Here is a 13,627-nt window from a genome sequence, read left to right as displayed (position 1 = left end):
GCCCGGTGGGGGAGCTGAAGGGCGGCTCTGCTTTCTGGTCTCTCCCCTTGTCCTTGTTATTGGTGGCCACGAAACGAATTATCTTTTGGAATTCCTTATCTTTTCTAGTTTAGTTATAGTTGGGCCGTAGTTCATGCCTTGACGCCCGGGCTGTTCTTGGCCCAATCAGCCCAATCATTACCTGCCCGAGTAATCCAACGTGGCCACGTGGGCCATGACAGCCCGTACAGCAGCCAAATACAAAATAGGAGTACTTCCTACTTCGATGAGAAAACCTAGTCGAAAGAGCAATATTTTTTTGCGAACCAGCGAGTGCAAACTAAAATCTATCTACCCTTGCAATTACTTTATTCCATCTCTTACACTTTGGCGCTTTGCTGACATATACATCGGCCTACGTGTTCATCAACTTCTGTACGTATCCTTGTTGATACACACCCCCTGCTGTTGCTGAATACTTGAACTACTTGCCACTTCATCCACATCACTAGGGAGTGATGAGAGCACATGATGATTTGCACAATCCTAACTAGTAGTCTCCTAACCCGGCGACAAGACAGTCCTCGACCTATCTTTGTGACGCCATCCAAATCTGCCTGCAACAACGACATGCACTTGTACGCGATACAATCCACTGCATCAGGCGCCCTGGTAGTACTTAATTAGGCGCCAGGTTCATACTTAGTGGCATGGTCTCCTTCCTTATCTCTAACCCACTTTTTAATCGCCGCTTTAATTACCTGGTTTATTTGCTACTACTGTGCCTGCCTACAAGGTGGCAGCCAGGCCACATGATTGCTCTAATCTCTCTACCAATTATAATGCCTTTACAGCTCTGCTCCTCTCCCGAGCGAGCGACACGTACGAATCGCGCGCGAAAATTTAAACAAAAAGTTTGCGTACCATACGATCAAACTGAAGACGCACTACCGGAAACCTCGTTTTTGCCGTGTGTGCCAAGGTTTGCCGAGTGCAAATTCACGGGCACACGGCAAACATAAATTTTACCGAGTGTGCCCAAGAAAACACACGGCAAATTAAAGCACACGGCAAAGTCATGCTTTGTCGTGTGCTTTTTTATGGCGCACGTCAAAGAATACTTTGCCGTGTGCTTTTTTGTGACATAAATTTTGCCGTGTGTTTTATTTTGGCACACGGCAAAGTAATAAAAAAATTATTTTCTCACCTCGAAACTTTTTCTACACTTCACATACAACATGTGGTACTTCATGTTAAAATTTAATATATTTTTGTATTTATTTGTTATATTTAACTAATTAATTACATTTCAAGCAATTTTTTGAATCAAATCAAATTTGAACCGTAAGTGATTCAAATAATAGAATAAAATAATTAAAAAATGATATTCATGTTATTTAACATAGTTTGAGGCCTTACCTATCAAATGAAAAGAAATTGCAAACATCTTGTCCAGAAAATACGATCACAAATTGTGCTTGAATGATTTTAAAATTCTAAAAAAATCAATTGAAGTCTGAAAATTATGAGATTTGTCAATATCTCATGATATCATATGTGGAGGTTGCGGTAAAAATTTGAGTGGGTTTCGCAATTTTGTCACGTATGATGCTTACAATTGGAAACATCTGCGAAGAAGAATCAGAGAGTTGAGAAGGATGCGGTTAGGTTTGGAGTGGAAGTGACGATCAAATTTGGGTTTGACTTCAAAAAATTTTCTATAGCCAATAGACAATATATATTGTTTCGTGTAAAATTTTGGTAATTTTTTGGAACCACTTGATAATTTTAATGTATCAAGTGCAATTATAGAATTTATATAAATTGAATTTTGATCTATAACTGCATAAGATAATGCAATAATATGAGTAGAAGAATTAAATATATATAGTTGAGTGAATTTGATAAGTATATTCAAAGTGCATGGTAATCAATTTGGAAGAATAAAAGAAGAAGGAAACAAAAAGAACAAAAATAGAAGGAAATAAAAAAACAAAAAAAGGTTTGCCATGTGCTAGATCAAGGCACACGCCCCAAATATGGCACACGGCAAAGTGAATTTCAAATTTCGTAAACAATCTCGGATGAAGAAACTTACAAAACGAAAGTTGTAGATCTCGAAAAGTTATGAAATTTTGTAGTTGACAACTTTTTAATTTGAATTCGTTTAGGGTCTCAAACAAGCAATTTAGACTCGGTTTAGTATAGTATATGGGGAAAGAAAATAAAGTATAGACACAACTGAGTGTGTGGTGTAGTGGTAGAGAAGGTTAGATGTGAGGGGAGGTCGCGGGTTCGAAACCCATCGACCGCGTTGTGCACGAAAAATGGTTGCGAGTTGTGACTTTGGTGGAATGGGCTGTGACTGACCGGTGGGGTCCTCTTCGAATTAATTTTTTTTATTTTCTATTTTTAAAATCAGTTTTCTGGAAACATTTATGTCGTGTGTTTTTTTTACACTCAGCAAACTCTTTGCCGTGTGCCCGATAAATGACACACGGCAAAGGTCTTATTTGCCGTGTGTCTTTTGCCGTGTGCAACACACGGCAAAGGGTTTGCCGTGGGTATTTTGGCCTTTGCGGTGTGCCACACAGCAAAGGACCCGTTTCCCGTAGTGACGTTAGCCTGATCGCAACCCAATTCGTTTTAATTTTGCCAGATATTCCGATTGATGATATCGCACGCGCCCCTGTCCCCTGTTCATTGACAATTGCTGACTCGCCTTCCCACGTTGCAAATAAAGCTCCTCCCGAGTGAATCCTGCCCGAATTCATGCGATTCGTTTATATTACGCGCATACGTCGTGAGATCTACTTATCTTTGATCGGGGATTAAATCAGCGTCATGTAATAGCAGCTGGCCTCCAAAGATCTTGTGAGCAGATCTCTCCGGCGATATATAATGTTATCGTGGTCGATTCTTAAACATGGGTTACTATATATGATTAGCCGAACAAGATGATTTGCCTGAGATCTAGGGCTCCTAAATATAATCTGGGGTAAATATTTAATCGTAAGTTTGCGCTTTAGACCTACCTCGGATTATTGTAAATGGTCTTTTACTTGAACACGGCCAGGCTTTTCCGTCTTTTGTTTTTCTTCCTTATGAGTAGTAATAAACTGACTTCAACAGCGGGCACGCGTCAGTGATCAACCAGGCGCTCGCAGCTCAGCTTTGTTCCACGCGTTTGTCTCCCATTATTCAAAAGTTTGTGTGGTGAGCGCGCACGTACGTTTGGAAGCTTGCTCGAGCCCGTCGTACGTCTTAGGTAATGTTTGTTTGAACTTCCGGGTATTTTCGGACAGCTGGTTTTTGGATGTCTAAAATGAGGTGCTCTCAGAAATCAGAAATTGAAACGCACACCAAAACCCAACCGTACGTATAAAATTGGTTAGTGGAACTTCAAACAGACAAAACTTTAGACATGGTAGTGTCGTGGCATCTAAAAGTTACTTTCCTAATAAAAACTCGTGATCAGGTACGATCTCAGAAAATGATGATCGGCATGCGCAGCGTGAGACCCATGTATACCCAAATAATAATAATAATAATAATAATAATAATAATAATAATAATAATAATAAATGAAAGTGAATCGTGAAATGATTTTTCTGAAATCCTAAGTAGTACTACTCTTTGGAGTATATTTTAAGAATACTCCCTTCATTCACTTTTTATAGCTATATTTCAAAAACTTAAATGTTCAAAAATGATAGCTATATTTATTATTGGCATGAGTTGTGACAATAAATAGTATAGTTACACGAAGTTCCCAGTTAAAACATTGAAGGATCAACAAAAAAGTATGTTACATTTATTAGATTGATAAGCACACTTGATCATTGTGTTATATGAAAATATATTAATCAAAACTAATGGAGGGAGTAACACTCTACATGCAGTTTTCGCCAAAAAGAAAAGATAGCACTACGCGCAGTAAAATAAAAAAAAGGATTTATCATAAGTTACGGATCATCAGTGTTAGTTTGACACTGATCATTGCACCCCGGCCCGTTAATCGCCGCTTCTCGGTGCATGCATGTGCACCCCGTACAGTGCAACGTTGCCACACAGGTGTACCCCCCACTCGCGCGTGAAACGTTGACACACGGCCTGCACGTACGTACTCGGACAAGCTAGCTAGCAAACCTCCTACATACATGCACGCACGGCCGCCTGACCTTGCGTAAGCTCACAACGTGGTGGCCGGCGAGCGACACGATGCGCCTCCACGATGCGATCCCTTTTTTTTAACGAAATTAAATGCGACCCATTTTAATCTGCCCCTAGCTATAGGTCGAATTGAATGAAACAGACAAAAAAATATTAAAGACGCAGACTTTTCAGTTTTCACGGGCACGATGCTAGTATGCTAATGCTACGTGGCAGGCGCGCGTACGTCTAATAAGGCCCGGCCCGGTCAACAACGTACCAACGGCCAGCGACGGCGACGTGCCCGCAGCGAGTGCGCGGCGCGATTGGCCAGCCAGGTGGCCTTCCGTCGTCTCTCGCCAAAGCCGGAAATGGTCACGAGACGAACGGCAGGGGCAGATCAGTGCCCGTCGATCGAGCTCCTGTGACTCCTTTTTCTTGCAGAAGTGTGCATGTGTCATCCTCATTTGGGACACTATGATTGGAGTAGTTTATATGATCCTCAGTTTGGCCAGGCAGCTGAACGTGCACGTACGTACTCTCCTAGCTATCCCCTGTCGACACGTACGCGCGCCGGAGGCGACACATGCGCAGGGCACGGACACGCGATTGCAGCAAGCGAACGAGCAGGGGACGCGACGTGTTGCCGGCCGCGGCCTTCCTCTTGAACCACCGTTTTGCCCGTCTTGGCAGGAGCGTGGTAAAAGTTGTAGAGCCGCCCTTGCCTGAAAGCCTCTTGCGTACGTCTTGTTCTTGTTCTCGTGACGACTCAACGGCTCGACCTATGGGCACATGGTGCCCGTCCAGGTCTTCTTTTCGGCCTAACCACAAATCGGGCAATTTTTTCAATAAGAAATAAAAATGTGTATTTATTTAGTTACTGTAAAAATCTGCAGTGTGGTGCTTTGGTGACAACCACATATGAGAAAAGAAACCACGTGTTGATCAACTTTTTTTTTTATTGTTGTTGATATACAAATCGATGTATACTTGACTACCCTATAGTCTCCTATACTGGCAACAGACTTCCCCCTTCCTTTGTGACGCCAACGTATATATACACACTTATTAGGCATGAATTCATAATAAGCAGGTATATTAATTAGTCATGCAGATGGACTTTCTCAATTAGTCCCTCTCATACCTCTATGTCAGCCTACATGGTGCCAGGAGTGCTTACTAGTATGATTTCTAAAAAGCTTTACAGCTGTTTCTCCTCCAAGCAAATGACACGCGTTGCACTTTAACTTAAACTAGGATTGGTTTAAGTCAAACGATCAATAATCAATGTTAGCTCAATCCTAACTTATCCTTCAATTCTTATATATCTACTATTGAACACGTACGCATGTACGTTCTTGTCTCCTATTAATTGACAAATGTTCATTAGTGTTCGACGTCGCCGCCAAAGCAATAGTTTCAACTCTTGATGAAATTAGGGTCCGTGTGTACCATGAGGTCTACAGAGTGCAGACACGCATGAAAGAATTGCCAACTTACCTCTAATAATTATGTAGGCAATTAACTACTCCCTCTATTTTTATTTACACGTCGTATTGGGTTTGTCCTAAGTCAATCTTAGCAAACTTTGACCAAACTTAGAGAAAGAAATAATAACATTTAAAATACCAAGTTTGTTTCATCGAATCCACCATGAAGTATATGTTGATATATAGCGCATATGTTAGATAGTATGGTTGTTGCTAGATTTTTTTTTCTTCTCTAGACTTGGTCAAAGTTAGATAAATTTGGCTTAAGACAAACCTAATACGATATATAAATAAAAACAGAGGGAGTAAGAACAATTGGAACCAATGCAAAAAAATGTAAGCTAGATTGCTGCTAAATTTTCTCAATAATATATACAATTGATCGAACTTCCGTTAGTTGTGAATCCACGTTGCAAAAGCCACTCGAAATCCAAATTAAATAGCATTATGTACATGTCATTCAAGATTTATACGTCATGAGAGCAATGGAGAGTCATTAGCCAATTAACCATGCAGCACCTGGCCTTTAAGGATCTTGACATGATATCTTGAGCGATTTAAATATATTATCGTGCAGTAATTAGATAAGGACGACGATCCAGTACAAATTAGAGGACCTGAATTTCGATAGTAAAATGGCCACCCCCACGCACTTTATACCTACGTCGGATTGTATATGAATCGATGCATGTGTGCGGCTTCGATCTTTTTATCTTTTAATTAACAAATTTATTTTACTGGTAGGCCCACAGTGATCGATCAACATGGGGTCAGATTTGTTTAACACGTTTTCTAACATTCATATTTAGTGTGTACTAGGAAGCAATGGGCATGGCAAACTGAACATACATATACTTTTGTGTTACATACTAGATCAGTTGTAGTCATTTACTTGTGAATGATCAAGGTTGGAATTTTTTTAATCTAAAAAAAGTACTAGATCAGTGTTCTCGAATGATCGATGGGGTTTTACACTTCATCTATGCTAGTGAGCTTCACCGTACCTATGCTGATGAGTTCGTGTGATCGGTATGACAATGTCCCATTATGTCATCTTGCAAATGAGAGCTAGCTAGCCACATATAAGTGTGGTGAGCAATCCATTGGTCACAGACTTGTGTCTTGCCACAAATTTTGCTAAGAAGACTACTGTTTTTTTTTTGAAAGGCTAAGAAAAATATTGTTAACAACACGACGGGTGTCTTCTACTTTAAGCCACCTCATCTGTGGACAATGACGTCCATTGACATTGTAAACCACCATCAAGCAGTAGCTAAACACCACGGGTCATACAGCCCCAAACTTTCTTGGTCGTCTCTTATCTTTATCCAGTTTTTAATCTGTGCTTTATCTTTAGTTTACTACTGTGCCTTACCGCGGGGTGGCAGCGCTACGTATTCGAAATCTTGGACAAGCTTTCCAGCTGCTCCTCTCCCAAGCAAAAGACAGGAACTGTTGCAAAATTCCGCTAAAAAATCGATCCCAAGTCAAACAGCGCTAGCGGATCTCGATTCGCTTGCACTAAAATGGCAATATATGCTGCACCGATCAGTGATGTTCTTGTCTCCCGTTAGTTGACAAATGCTAACAGCAATCGGCCAGGTCTCAAAAGCTACACACAAGATCCTTATAATTAACAGCAATGTGGGGCTAATTAACTAATTAACCATGCAGCAGCTAGCTCTGCATGGTTGCGTGGCCAGTGTGGCAGTGTGGCAGGTGACCAGGTGCGTGCATGTGTCGAAGAAACCTAATAAACTGTATATACTAGTAGCAGCGACGGTGCTGGCGGCGGCAGTGTGGAAGTGTGCGTGATGCAAGGGCCACCCAGGTGGCCTCTCGTTCCGGGGCAAAGCGGGAACTGGTCACAGACTGATCACGCCATCACGGGAGACGGGTGATTCAGATTGATGGACGAAGCTGGTGTGATGAGCTAAAAAGGAGGAGGATTATTACTGCACTTTGTGTGATGATTCCGTACTTATACAAACTCCAAGCTTCATATATACTATTTTCCCCCTTTTTAAATAGGGAACATATCTAGTGCAAACCACAACTTCGTGAAAACCCGTGCAAATCACGGCAAAAAAATCATATAAATTCACCCAAAAAATCACAAATGTAGATGATATGATGATACACAATTTTATAAAATATCTTGTCCAAACTCGACTTCGTTTGGGAGATATAAAAATAACAAATTTCTAACAAATCATCAGGACAGCTTCCTGGCTTGAAATTTGTTCTTTTTATATCTCACAGACGAAGTTAAGTTTGGACAAAATATTTTACAAGATTGTGTATCATCATATCATCTACATGTGTGATTTTTTTGAATTTAGAAGACTTTTTTTTACTGTGGTTTGCACAGGTTTTTACGAAGTCGTGATTTACACCAGATATGTTCCCTTTAAATATATTGCACTGTTAACTTTTTTTTCTCGTTAGTTTGATTGTTCATCTTTTCTATAAATATTTAAGCAGATAGATAAATATATAATTTAAATCTAAATTATTTTGCTGATACACATAGTGGTACTAACTTTGATTTATTTAACTAATTTACATTATAAATGTTGCACGTTAATTATAATTTAAGTAAAAACATGCTGCAGGTAAGCTGCCTGGAACAGATGTTATTGTAGGGTCCGAGCAGGAATGCAAGTAAGATATATTTTGGATCATTGGGTTGACATAAAAATCAATAAAATGAACCAGAATAGTATTGTGCATAAATAATTTGAGAGAGACATAAATTAGAGTAGCATACCATCATAATTAATTAGCTAACTAAAAGAACACCGTACCATTAAGTAGCCGCTTGCATCCTTAGGTCCGAGTGTCGTTAAAAGGTAGACTTTCAGAGCAATTTACTACGTGAGTTTTTGATTGGTCGACCGTATCTCTGGCTTATGTTGGATTTAATATGTGCGGGTTAATTATGTGCTCTTCGATCACTCGATGCAACAAAACAAGGTTAATTACCGTAGCAGAAGGTAATCGATCGGCTGGGCAACACCTGTCCTGAGCATGGTTGGAAATAGCCCGCTATAGCTTCGTTATAGCCCGCTAATAGCTTTTTAGGAGATCTACCGCTACGCTATACAACATTTGTCCGTTATATCCACTAAAGGAGGTTTTATGAGATTTAGCCATGCTAAATGTCCGCTAAATAGGTTTTTGTGAGACTTAGCAGTGCTAAATGTCAATTGGGTACTGTTGGGTAGTTAAGAGACGTGTTAAGACTCAAATTTTGGTGTTAGACCAATGATACTTATAATTTTATATGAGATTATTTATTATTTATCATTTTGCTAAATAATTTAGCTTTCGCTATAGCCCGTTATAGCTTCGCTATAGCTATTCTATAGCTTTTAGAGAAGATTACCGCTAAACTTCATGGCCCGCTATTTTCAACCTTGTTCTGAGTGAAGAAAAAGTGAGAACCACTTGCATGCGCACTGCATGCCATTGCCATGTCGTCAAAGCAATCGATCGCGCACGTACGTAGGCGGCAGGTCGCGCGTCCTGCGTCCCGGTGGCTGACTAGGTAGCCAGATCATCCGCGTAGGCCGACACTTGCTCGCGGGCCACTGGGATCCGGCGGCCCGCGTGGGCTAAATGGAAAGCGAGACCTGCGGCACGCCCCGCCCGGCATCTCCCAAACCATTTGTGGTCAATTTGGTTTATAAGGCATTTTGACTGACTTTTGATTTATTCTAAGTTAAATTATTTTAAATTTAATCAAATTTATAGAAAAAATTAATAATGTTTGAATATCAAAAGAGAATAATTAGATCCAATATGGCACATATCTTTGGATATGTTAGATACTAATAATTTTCTGTGTAAATTTAGTCAAATTTAAACTATTAACTTAGGAGTTAGGATAAATCAAAATTTCTTATATTTTAGGATAGAGAGAGTATATGTCGACGCTATACCCAGCAACGTTATTATCACATTAGGTGATAAAATAACCACTATCGCCAAAAGAACCCATGTCACCCTCCTCCTTTAGCTCCTGCGACTCCCGCACGACACCCTAATTCGACGAGCTCATACGCTTCTCCCTTCTCCCAAACCGCCCTTCCCTACCATCTTCGGCACGAAGTCGAACCACCAGCACCATCGTGGCTTCGCCGAAGTAGTTGAGACTACTCAACATGCCTCCACCTTCACCGCCGCCCGCTGGTTATCTCCCACCACCTCGTGGCCGGCGGCATTCTGCCGCACTAAACATTTTTCGAGGTGGGCAAAATGTATTAACCTAGGCGGTTTTTGCAAACGCCTCGGAGGTACAGTCACGGTTAATGGGGCATTAACCGAGGCGGTTTGCTGCCTGCCTCGATTAATCGAGTAAAAAATTAAAAAAACAAAAGCCCGCCAAGCCCATCTGGGCCCGTCGAGCCCATCACTTGCTCGCCGCCGCCCGCCGCCGCCGCGTCTGCCATCCGCCGCCGCCGCGCCCGCCGTCCGCCGGATCCGGCCATGCCGGCCGCGGATCTGCTGCCGTCCCCGCCGCCGCCAGGGAGGGGAGCCGCCGCGGGCTCCAGCCATTCCCGTGCCGTCATGCAGCCCCGCTCCCGTGGAGGCCTGGCGCCGCCGGATCCGGACGCGTCCCTGCTGGATCCGGAGCACCTCGCCCGCCGCCGCCCGCGCGAGGGGAGCCCGCGCTCGCCGCCGTCCTCGGGGAGACCCCGCTCACCGCCGCACGCGGGAGGGGAGCCCCCGCCCACCGCCGCCCTCAGGAGGCGAGCCTCCGCCCGCGGGAGAGGAACCAGCGCCCGCTGCCGTCCTCGACGTAGCCCGCGCCCCCCGCCATCCTCGGCCGAGCCCGCGCCAGATCCGCCGCCGCTGCTGGCCTCAGCTGCCTCCTCGCCCGATCCGCCGCAGCTGGCCACCGCGGGCTGCGCGCACGCCTCCGTGAGGGAGGAGAGAGGGAGGAGAAGGGAGGGGGTGGGATGCACGCCGCCACACGCCTCCTTGCGTGAGGGAGAAGGAAGGGAGGGAGGAGAAGGGGTGGGAAGAGAGAGAGGAGGGCTGCGGAAGTGAGGGAAGAGTTAAGTGTTCAGGGTTTGATGTTGATTTTATATGTTGAAGGGGTTAGTGGGCTGAGTGGGCTGTGGGCTGGGCTTTATTTTTGGAGGCGGACGTCTTATACACGTCCGCCTAGGTTAATCTATTTTGCGAGGTGGTTTTTTTCTGACCGCCTCGGTTAATAAAAAATGACCGTCTCGGTTAATAGAAGGCATTAATCGAGACGGTTTTTTAATGTGCCCGCCTCCGACACCATTTTTAAGTGACTCGCAAAATAGAATTCCTATAGTAGTGCCACTCCATCCACCAACCACCGCCACAGCCGGCTACCTTCCACCCAATGCCTTCACTCTGCAACTAGGGCCTTGCCGGAGGACCCCGCAAACCCCGAATCCGAAATCTTCCTAACTCTGGCCATGGCAGGACAAGCAGAGGCAGCGGCCGCGAAAGAAGACGCTGTGTGCTTGGCCCCATGGTGGGTCGCAAGAAGAAGATTGATCTGAGGCAGCACCGCGCGTTGGTGATGCACCGTGAATTTGTAGCGCAAGCGGTGTATAGTCACGGCGCGCCGTACGGACGGCGTCTGCGCCACATGCAGGGTTTACCTTTTCGTTTTTTTTCCGAATCCCGCCGTTTGCCGGAAACGAAATTTCGGCCGAAATTCGCTAATTCCGAACGGAAAGGGACCTCAAATTCAAAAAACGAAATTCCGATGAATTCCGACCGAAATTTCGGTGATTTCGACCGAAATTCGGTGATTTTCGACCGGAAAATTATGTAATTTGTGTTTTTCCTATGTTCCCGAGGTCAAATGAAAAACTTTTGAATACCAACTTTGTTCAGTTTTTCGAGATCTACAACTTTTGTTTTACGAACTTTTTCATTTGAGCAATGGTTTGAAAGTTATTTAATTATTTCAAAAACTACCAATTAAAAGTCTTGTCATTTCATGTGACAACTTTAATTTTCTCTCTTAGGCCTCAACTGGACTTTTATTATTCTTGTTATTGCGGATATGCCTATAAATTATTACAACACAACACATCCAAAGTCTATTAGAATTATTACAATCCAAAGATACAACAGAGGCAAAGACATAGTCCATACTAAGTCCGTGTAGCATATTCTCTGCATTTAAATACAACAGAGTACACCAATTGTTATATATATTCATCATCTGACAAGAAAGCTTAATTTGTGTAACAATGTTAGAAATTATTTTGTTGACTGCACATACATTGTAAAATAAGAAAACGAATCTAATCTGTCTCGGTAGTTTACCATCCTTGATAGGACAAAGATACTTTATTCGTGCGTACAAGGCAAGCAACCTATATAGTACAAGCCTAGCAGTCAAATCTCCAGACAAACTTTTATTTTAAAGTGTGAGTTCGGTCATGAAAAACATATTAATAGCTGGTTAAAATTTTCAAGTTCTCAAATACTCCAATATGTTTTACTCCTACTACTTGCCATCCTAAAATAATTACGGTCTCTCACAAATTTTGTCGCTAACTTTAAGGAAAAGCATGCATATAGATATTATTACAGGAAAAAAACAATTCGCATGCATGATACGTACGGATTCATCGTCAGAGTTAATTCTACATTACTACAACTTCTCATGGTTTCTGCGTATAGCTAGCAGAAGCGACATAATTAAAGAGTAAACGTGCGTGTGTATTGCACACCTGCCCATGTCATGTCCAAACCACAAGCAAATTCCTGACAAATAAAGAAAAAGCGTTTATGTGCGTATGAAATTGAATAGGTACATCACCAATATCATGATAAACCAAAGTCTAGTTGAAGTCGAGGGGAGAAAACAAATTTTTGCACATGAAATGACGAGTCATTCAAATTACGGTTTCAAATGTTAATTTTAGCCTAGCAAATGATCTTAGATTTGAGTGTGTTCTAGTCATATTTGCTTAGAAAAACACCTAGTTTTTTATCATATTTTTTTCCAATTTTTTATAATTTTTTTTGAATTTTCCAAATTCAAAACGAAAAATACCGAAATTTCTTTTCCCGGTAACTAGCGGAAACGAAAAATTTTCCGAAATTTCGGCGAAATTTCACCGAAATTGTTAACCCTGGCCACATGTGGCCGGCTCTACGACTAGGCATCCGGCGGCGGACCGGCCGGGACCAGGCCATCGCTCCCCTTTACGGCGCGGGTACGTGTGTGCGCGGTGCCGTGGCTGCCGTCTCTCCATCACGCGTACGCGTGCAAATCTGCATTGGAGTACGTAGCAAAACTTTTTTTGGGGAACATTTGGAGTAGCAAAACGGAAAACAGGAAGGCGGCGTCGCGCGCGCACACCTTCTTTTTTTTCCGAGAGGCGGCAGCACACGCTAAGTGGAGGCCGGGAGGGCACTTGTGCCGTGGACCATGGTTTTGCCAGAATCGGGGTCAAGGCTCGAGACAAGTCGAAGGCAGACTGTCCTCTGTCTTGGCCGACAACCCCAAAGATTTTCCCATGCTATCTCATCGGCTACCGCGCGCACACCCTTGTGATGAGCATCAATATGCTGGGGACGTACGTTGTGCTAATACCTACGAGGGGCGACTACAATCGCTGGTTGTTTCGTGGTACTTGAACAGTTGAACTGACTTTTTCCCACCTTGCCGGCCTGACTATGAAGACTCTCGTAGCAGCACCAATATGATTGGATATTTCCCCACTCGTCACTTGAATCCGTTACCACTGCGTCTCCTGGCGTACCGTTCCGCCATTTACGAGCACACGACTTTTGCCACACGGGCGCATCATCACTGACGCTGTACGTACGAAACGCACAGCGGCGTCGTGTCGAGCCTGGGCTGAACCACCTGCGGGCTGCCAACAACGTGCCACGCCGTACCGACCGAACCAGCACGGCGCACGTTTCAAACGGTCGATCGGGCAATTTTGATCGTGCCGGACCTTCCATTCCAAACCCATGTCGTTTTTTTTTAAAAA

The sequence above is a fragment of the Panicum virgatum genome, chromosome 9K (genome assembly GCF_016808335.1).
Source record: "Panicum virgatum strain AP13 chromosome 9K, P.virgatum_v5, whole genome shotgun sequence".
NCBI classification, from domain to species: Eukaryota; Viridiplantae; Streptophyta; class Magnoliopsida; order Poales; family Poaceae; genus Panicum; species Panicum virgatum.
This window is presented reverse-complemented; position numbering follows the sequence as displayed.